The sequence below is a fragment of the Tenrec ecaudatus genome, chromosome 4 (assembly GCF_050624435.1).
Source record: "Tenrec ecaudatus isolate mTenEca1 chromosome 4, mTenEca1.hap1, whole genome shotgun sequence".
Classification (NCBI taxonomy): Eukaryota; Metazoa; Chordata; class Mammalia; order Afrosoricida; family Tenrecidae; genus Tenrec; species Tenrec ecaudatus.
In genome coordinates, this window is record NC_134533.1 from 14651167 (window position 1) to 14660368 (window position 9202).

Below are 9202 nucleotides of genomic sequence, written 5' to 3' on the forward strand. Positions count from 1 at the left end.
ACTGACAGTAGGAAGATGAGATGTTGGGGTGTAGCAGAGGGGTGTGTAGCAGAGGCCAGTAGCCCAACATATCAAGCAAGATCGTGATGTAAGAACTGATCTTAAGTTGGAGCTAGGATTTAGTGTGAGCCCCAAACCCATTCCTGGATCTATGTCTTTTTTTTTTAATTAGTAACAACCTGGAAGTTAATACATACTGTGTGTCATATCATTCCATAATTCAATCATGTCAAACACAATTATAGAATTGCTTCCATAATCAGTCTCCAGACATACTTTTCCTTCCTGGACTTCCTTAGATCCTCTTCCTCTTATCGCCGCCACCCCTCTGTATCCCCCGGCCCCCACCCCTTGTGTATTTTCTTACCCTGTAGGATAAATATGCGTTTTATTTAGCAAAAAATAAAGAAACAAATAACACAGCTTAGAGAGGGTGAGCCCCAATGACGACATACCTCTGGGGTCCACTCTAATATAATTGAGCATAAGCAGAATATAAAAGAATGACTGTCGCAGGATTGCCGGGTTAATACATATCTTAATACAGCGTGTTGAAGAACCAACACCGCTCTTGGTATCTGTGTCTTCTGCCTCAGATGCCACGTGCTTTCCGGTTTACATCCCCACAAGTGTGTCTGTGGCAGAGTGCAGTTCACCCAGGGGAGTTCTCATTTGGGGTCTCACAGATGCGGTCTCTGGAGCATGACTTGCACCCTAAAGATCCAGGCTTCAGTGTCCCAGTGACCTGGGGCACCCAGCTTGGTTTTCTGGGCTACACCCAGAGGCCCTAGGTCCATTCTGTCCTCCTGCTGCACACCCTTAAAGACCCTCCCTACCCAATGATCCCAAGAACAAGCTCCGTCTCTCCTCCCCGCACTGGGCAGTAGCCGACAAATAGATGACTAGACGTCCCGCTTTAGGCGGGACAGTCCCGATTTTTAACAATTTTTCCCGCGTCCTGCGACATTTTAAAAAAGTTCCAATTGTTGGAAAGAATGCACGACAAGCTAGGGTATACGGTTTTTGGCTGCCATGTGGCTATTTCACCAGGATATGAGTTTTATCAATGGTGTCCCGCGTTACCAATGTTAAAATCTGGTCACCTCTGTTCGCCCAAGCCTGACCATTCCCTCTTTCCTCTCTTGCGCAGACCCTCCCATCAATAAGCCTCATCCATCTGACTGGGTCAACTCTCTCTTCGGAGGTCCTCACCCCAGATCCACATGGCTGCCACTCAGCAGACTTCACCCCCCCTCCCTGACCCACTTGATTCCCGCTGTCCTTAGGTGTCCACCATTCAAATGACATATACTATACTTACCTGGTGCGGATGATGTGTGGTTCATTGGCACTGGTCCAGCTCTTTCCCAGGCTGTCTGGGCTCCCACCACGAGATTGGATGACCTACAAGCCTGAGCTTGTGCCCGTTCTGTTGCTGGTTCCTAGCACAGAGGACTCATACAGTATTTGTCCTTTTGTGCTTGACTAACTGCACTCAGCATAATGTCTTCCAGATCCCTCCACGAGTCGAGGTGTTCCCAGGTTTCATTACTGATGTTTAGGGATGCGCAGTGCTCTACTCTGTGTATGTGTCAGAGTTTTATTATCCACTCTTCTATTGACGGACGTTTAGGCTGTTCCCAGCTTCTTGTGAACTGTGGTGTCGTTAACATGGGGAGCACATATCTGCTTGTGATCTGTTTCTTATTTATTTGTGGTATATGCCCAGTAATGGTATTGCTGGGTCATATAGTATATCAATTTCTATCTGTTCAATATCCCCATATTGAATTCCATAGTGGCTGCACCTATTTAGAAGTCCTCAGCAGAATTCCTATATCACCACAGCCTCTCCAACACTTGTTCTCAGTTTTGAAACATTGGGCTACAGTAATGGGTGCTAGGTGGTATTTTCGTTGTTTTGACTTGCATTTCCCTGATGACTAATGACCTGGAGCATTTCTTCATGTGTTTATTAGCCATTCTTTGTGAATCGTTTTGTTCAGGTCTTCTGCCCACCTTTTCAGAGGGCTGTTTATTTAGTTGTTGTTTTATGAGTAAGCTTGTAAAATTCTGTAGATCTTAGTAACTAACCTTTTGTCTGTTATATCTTTACTAAGTATCTTTTCCCAGCCTATGTACTCTGTTCTTACTTTTTTAATAGTCTTTCGATATACACAAGTGTTTTATTTTTAATAGGTTCCATTCATCTATTTTATTTTTCACAGAGTGTGTTTCCTTTGCTAATTCTGCTAGCCCATGCATTACCTGAACGAGAACTTCTAGCATTGAAACAAGTTTCAAAATGCACTCCCAGGAACAAAGAAAGCTATAAAATAAAGTTAACAGAACTTTGATGCAAGAGAGCAGAGGCCAGATTGGAAAGGTTATTTACCTTAGGAATGACTTCCAGTAATCTGCAGATGTGGAATGCCCCAATAGCTCATTGAGTCTAGGGAGGGTCCAAATCTTTGGCACTGAAGAATTCTTTGAAGGTAATGCACCTTTCATATCTTGTTTTTGAAACCAAATATATCAAATAAAAAGCGTCACACATTTCTAAGAGTTAAAGAGAAAGGTTTACTGAAAGAAAACTCTAAAGTGAAGGGACAGTATACTTTTCAGAATATCTTTAAGTAAATAAAGTTGACTTTTTATAACATGACTAATGAAACATGACTAATGAAAATTTCAAGACAGCTCTTCATATCAATTTCTTATCACCACCATGCAGAAAACCACATATGAAAATCATTCCCTCTGAGGACATTACAATTTTGTCACCTGCTTCCTAGACCATCTGAGCATCTGCATTACTTTTCTTTCTGTCTCCTGTCTCTGCTTACTGAGAGATGTTTGTGTTAATCTTTAAATGAGAGTTTAAAAAAAGAGAAAGGAGAGCATATACCTTTTGAATGCTTCTAAGCTTTTATGCCTTGTTAAGTCCAACGATTTCCACAGATAAATTCAAAGGGCTATGAACTCATAACAAAAATACATCATTATATATTGTACAGATAAGTAGACAAAGCTGCATGCACAAGAAGCAGCTAGAGAATCAGTCCCACTAAACTAGAAGTATTTTGATTATTTGATAGCAACTTTCAATATATGTAATTAATATTCTTAAACAAAAGTGTCTTTGATAGTACATTAAGAAACAGGATTTTTTTTTCTTGCCTTATCCAGGCATATTTGGGAAAAGAAGAAAATTGAATCTTTAGTAGACAATTAAAATAGATCATTTTATTGGGGGCTCTTACAGATCTTATAACATCCCAGATATAGATTGCATCAAGCATATTTGTACATATGTTGCCATTATCATTTCCAAAACTTTTTTTTCCTACTTGAGCCCTTGGTTTAAACTCCTCATTCCCCCCTGCCACTCCTACCCTCCTGAATCCGTGATCAATTACATATCGTTCTTATTATTTTGTTTCTTACACTGTCTAGACAAATTATCATGATTGAAATTTAAAGTTGAGTGGTTGGTAAACAGCTAGTGGGATAGGTAGGTTTATTTTTCCAACCTGGCCAATGAACACATGTGGGATTAATGGAAGGGCAGAGAGATAAATGACTCGGCAAGCCTTGCCTTTTTTGTCTCTTGCTCTTTGATGATTGGACCAGTGTGCAACTGCCTTGTTTGTTCTGTGCCTCAATTTGCAAGCTACATTACCTGTAGGACACTACCATGGACTGTGTCGCTGTAGTTTGAGGTTCCTTTAAGACCTGCTATGCCATGCTACTGGAGTGTACATCGCTTGAGCTGGGGACTGTCAGATGACGCAGTTATCTGGCTGACTGTTGGTGACCTGCCTTGCTGTTTGCTGCCTGTGCCCAGATAGCCTGAATTGCTCTACAGAAGACTACCCTGTGGCCCTCAAGACATAAAGGACTGCCAGTGTATTAGCTGTCTCACGGAAGTGAGTGGCACTGAGTCATTTATACTGCTTAATAGATTAATTAACTGTTTATGTCTTATGTTATATAGCTATATAAATATATACAACATCATTAGTGTCCTGGTTTTGTTTCTCTAGAGAATTCTGCCTAACATAGCTGTTTAACACAAATTAATATAGAATTATTAGAGATTCTAATGTGAAGTTTAGGATCAAAGAAGAATTAGCGGTTTAAAAATATATTCTTGATAGAAATGCCAACAGGATCATGAATTTTGGAAGATCAAGAACTTATTTATTACAAATGCCTCTTTTCAACCACATAAATTATAGCTATACACATGAATCTTTCTAGCTGTTGTTCATAGAAACCAAATTGGCTATATCTGTCTTTAATAATAATAAGAGATAATGGAGATCAGGATCAGGGATGTGAGGGGCGATGTTGGGAGAGTGGGTTGTAAAGGGGGAACTGATTACAAGGATCCACATGTGACCTCCTCCCTGGGAGATGGACGGCAGAGAAGGGGGGGAAGGGAGACTCCGGATAGGGCAAGATATGACAAAATAATAATCTGTGGATTATCAAGGGCTCATGAGGGAGGGGGGAGCGGGGAGGGAGGGAAAAAAAAGAGGATTTGATGCAGAGGGCTTAAGTGGAGATCAAATGCTTTGAAAGTGATTAGGGCAAAGAATGTATGGATGTGCTTTATACAATTGATGTATGTATATGTGTGGATTATGATAAGAGTTGTATGAGCCCCTAATAAAATGTAAAAAAAGAAAAGAAAAAAAAGAAAGAAAATGATAAGGGCAAAGAATGTACAGATGTGCTTTATACAATTGATGTATGTATATGTATGGATTGTGATAAGAGTTGTATGAGCCCCTAATAAAATGTTTTAAAAAGAAGAGATAATGGAGAACCTCAATATCATTACTCTAAACAAAGGCAAGGGAGAAGCTGTGGAATAGACCATCAATTGTTATACGTAAGTTCAAGTGGAAGCCAAAGAAATACTTAAATGTACACGAAGGACAAATTACAACCATGAGTTTATTCCACTTGAATCGACCTGACACATTGAACTTGAGAAAATTGGGGGATGATATCAAGGACATCATACACGAAGAAAATAAATAATTGTTATAAAACAAAGAAAGGAATAAAAGACCAAAATGAATGTCAGAAGTGACGGAGTAGCTCAAGCAAACAAGAGAAAACAATAATGACTTAAATGAGTTGAACAGATGATTCCAAGGGTTACTCAAGAAGACAAGTAAAGTATTATAATGAAATATGCAAAGGCCTGGGTGAAAATATCAGAAGAGAAAAACACACTGAACATTTCTCAGGCCAAAGTGTTGAAGAAAAAATTTAAGCCCTGTTTTGCAATACTGAAGGGTGGGAAAAATATTGAACGATACAGGAAACACCCAAAGATGGAAGGAATACACAGAATCTCTACAATGAAAATAATTTGTTGACACCTAACCATTTCAGGAAGTAGAATGACATAAGGAAATGATATTATTGAAGTAGGCAGTCCGCATGACACTGAAGACATTGGGGAACAAGGCTCCAGAACTTGATGGAATAGCATTTGATATATTTCAGCAAATGAATGTAACAGTAGAAGCATTCACTTGTTTAACCAAGAAAAAAATAAGGTAGCTATCTGGCCACCAGCAGGAAGATATCTATATTTAGAAAGGTTAACCAACAGAATGAAGAAACTATCCAATAAATATCATTAATATCACATTCAAGTGGAATTTTACAAATCATTATTTAAAATGGTTGCCTCAGTATATGAACATGAACCTGTTAGAAACTCAAGAGAAAACCGAGAGGAATATAGAACAAAAGATATCATTGCTTATGGCTCTTGGCTGTAAGCAGAGAATACTTGAAAAATATAGATCTGTTTCATGATTGTACAAAGTCATCTGACTGTGTATAAATATTATGAACATTGCAATTACTGTACTAGACAATTGAACTGTTAAGTCTTTCTGATTTGAGGTAAGGAAAATTTGAACCAGCAAGACAAATAATTTCATAGCTATATGAACATAGTATTACTTAATTTATCAGGAGGTGTCCTAGAGTTAATAATTTGGTTATATCACATCCATTTTCTAACTGATGCTTCTGAGTGATTCTTTCTACAAATGTGCTGCATCTGTCCAGGTATCTTAAAAGAACATAGGGATAATATAGAATTCTTAACATTTCTTCATTATAAATTAATCAAAATGATTTTAGAGAGCACATCCTTCAGGGTCTGCATTGTACATATTCAGAAACTTCTCTAATCATAGAGTTAACAGCAGGACAATTCCCAAGGCAAATCTTTCTGTCTCACCATATACAGAAATGAACTTATTTTCCTAATTTGGATTATCTACAAAGTCTCATATATTTTCAGTATCTGCCACTGGAAAATATGAATAAAGACATTTTAGAAGAAAATGTAGTAAAGTACTAAAATGCATTGTTTCTCATTGAATATAATTTGTCTTCCAAGAAAGAATGATAATATATAGTCATATAGCCACGGAGAGCTTGCTGTTAAGGCTAATGATTGTCATATGTGATCCTATTAACTCACTGTCAATATTTTAATGTTATGAAATTAGCTAGATGTGTGACTAGAAAATATGAATTTTCTCTTTTTCTGAGAATAAAATTATCTGCTTCTCTCAACTTTTCTTTAACAGATGGGAAAAAACAGGTCTTTGCAATGGAATAGACCAGGTAGACTAGAGAAAAAAATTGAAGGAGACATTCATATAAGAAAGAGCTTTATATAAAAGAGCAAGTTTATATCAAGATAACATGCCAGCCCAGGTCAAGTCCATAAGTCCAATATTAGCCCATGTGTCTGATACCAGTCTGTAAATTGCTCTTCAGACTCACACAATACATGCAATGATGCTTAGTACAGGAAGATCACAGGCCAGCGGGTGAAAAGTCTTGTGGATCCAGTGGTGGTGGAAGCATTCTAGCACTGGTGTGGGTCTCCACATGACTCCTCCAGATCCAAGGCTCTTGCTGCCATCAGCATGGTCCAAGTGGCTTGTCAACAGGAATGTCTCACAAGGAGTGAGTGTGTCCTGCCTCCAGCAAGTCATTTATCTCTGTTACGCCTCCAACTGAGGCCATCAAGTTGTGACCTGATGGACAGGCAAAACTCCACCCCTTCACATTTAATCGTCTCAAGTTGACAACAAATTGTGTAACTACCACGGAATAGGAACCACTCTTCTGTGACCATATTTATTCTTCTGGGTCTGTTAGATGAATGAGAGTGCAGGTAATCCCCTTTCCAATATTCCTAGGTTCTGGAACCTCTTTCCAAGGTTCCACAAGGGACCTCGTGACCCTTATCTGGAACCTGTGCCCCATCCTCCTAATCAGGATGGACTCGCACCTGCATATCCCCATGTACTTTTTTTTCTCAATTTCCTGTCATTTATTGACATCTGCTATTCTTCTTCTATCAGTCCCAAAATGCTTTCAGATTTGCTGAAAATATTAAAAAACCCAGTTCCCTCCATTGCTTGTGCCATGCAGTATTTGTTATGTACTGGATAGGTCTGACTGAGTCCTGCCTGTTGGCTGCCATGATCTATAGTCTATATGTAGCTGGCTGCCCTCTGCAATACTCAGTCATCCTGGCTCCTGGTCCCTATGGGATGTTGGTCCTTGGGACCTATGTAAGTGGTTTGCTTAGTAATGTATCTCTAACAACCTCTTGCTTTAGTCTCTACTACTGCTGGCCAAATATCATTCAACATTAATTTTGTGACTTTCCAGAAATAATTTCCTTGTCTTGTTCCAGTCCCTTCATAAGCCAAATGATTCTCCTTCTGATAGCTATTGTTTTTGGATTTGGTTCTTTGCTTATTATCTTTTCTCTTATGGTTTCATTGAAGCTTCCATTTTGAAAATATGCTCAGGTAAAGGTAGTGCCAAGGCTTTCAATACCTGTGCCTCTTACCTAGCAATTGAGACACTTTATTAGGCCACAGCCCTTTCTGTGTACTTGTGTCCCACGTCTAGTCAGCCAACAAATCAGGACAAGGTGATATCAGTATTTTATGCCATAATCATTCTCATATTAAACCCTCTGATTTATAGTCGGAGGAACAAGGAGGTTAAAGTAGCCCTAAAGAGGTTTAGAAAGAGAACAACAGGCTTATCTCAGTTAGAACAATATTTGGCATTATTCTGATAAGGAAGAAGGAGGTATAAATGCGTAACTGACTGATTTTAGGACACGTGAAAACTAGACCAAAGCAAAAAACCAAACCAACTACCATTGAGTCTATTTTGACACATAGGGACCTTGTTGATATGCATAACTGTCCCGTTGGGTTTCTGAGACTGTACATCAAGGGAGTAGAAATCCTCTTCTTTCTCTTCCTTGGAGGCTGGCAGATTTGAACATCTGGTCTTGTGGTTAGCAGCCCAATAAGTAATCTGTAATTTCACAAGGGCTCCTTGAATGACTAGCAAGTGAGAAAAAAACTTGACTTCTTTATATTTTGCTGCGTCCGTGCTAGGTTTCCTAGCACAATTTCCACACTGAGGCAAGGCAAGCAGAGTCTGCCCACAGGCAGCAAGCCACAGGGTGGGTCACCAATAGTCAGTAGCTTGGGAGCTTAGCAAAGTAGGTCCAGAGGAGATATCAACACAGTAATGCAAGGTGACAGGATCCACCAGTTCAGTTGATATACACACCAGCAGCATGGCGAAGCAGGTCTTGAAGGAGCCTCAAGCTCTAGTGACACAATCCATAGATTTGCTTGGCTCACAGGTTGAGACAGAGAACTAGCTACAGTAGCAGCTCCCATGCTCCAGCATGCTCAGATCACTAGAAAGCAAGGTAGGGGGTGAGGGCGGGGCTTGCAGAGCCATTTGTCTCTTTGCCCTCCATTCAAACTGCGACCTGATTAATTCCATGTATTCCTTTTGTCCAGGTTGTCACAATAAGCCTACCTATCACAGATGTGAATACACTAAGACTAGTTATTGGCCTTCTCCCCAGCCTTGCATCTCTTATCCACTCTTAATGCACTCTCTCTGTAGTCCAGGATTCTCTTGGGAAAAAAAACATTGTTTATAAGCTAGACTTATGATTTTTAGTGCATCAGGACTGGAAAAGAAAATTTCACTTAGGTAGTGAGGTGGGATGGAAAGGAAAGGGTAGAAGTGCAATTACACATTGTGTTTGGCACGATCGAATGCTATTTAGCCTTTCAAAGTTCTTGCCCATTTTTTCCCT

At 39.6% G+C, this 9202-nt stretch overlaps 1 pseudogene; it reads left to right on the forward strand.

Annotated features, from left to right (window-relative positions):
- Positions 1-1503: 1503 nt before the first annotated feature.
- Positions 1504-8149, forward strand: LOC142445630 (olfactory receptor 5AN1-like; annotated as a pseudogene).
- Positions 8150-9202: the final 1053 nt, after the last annotated feature.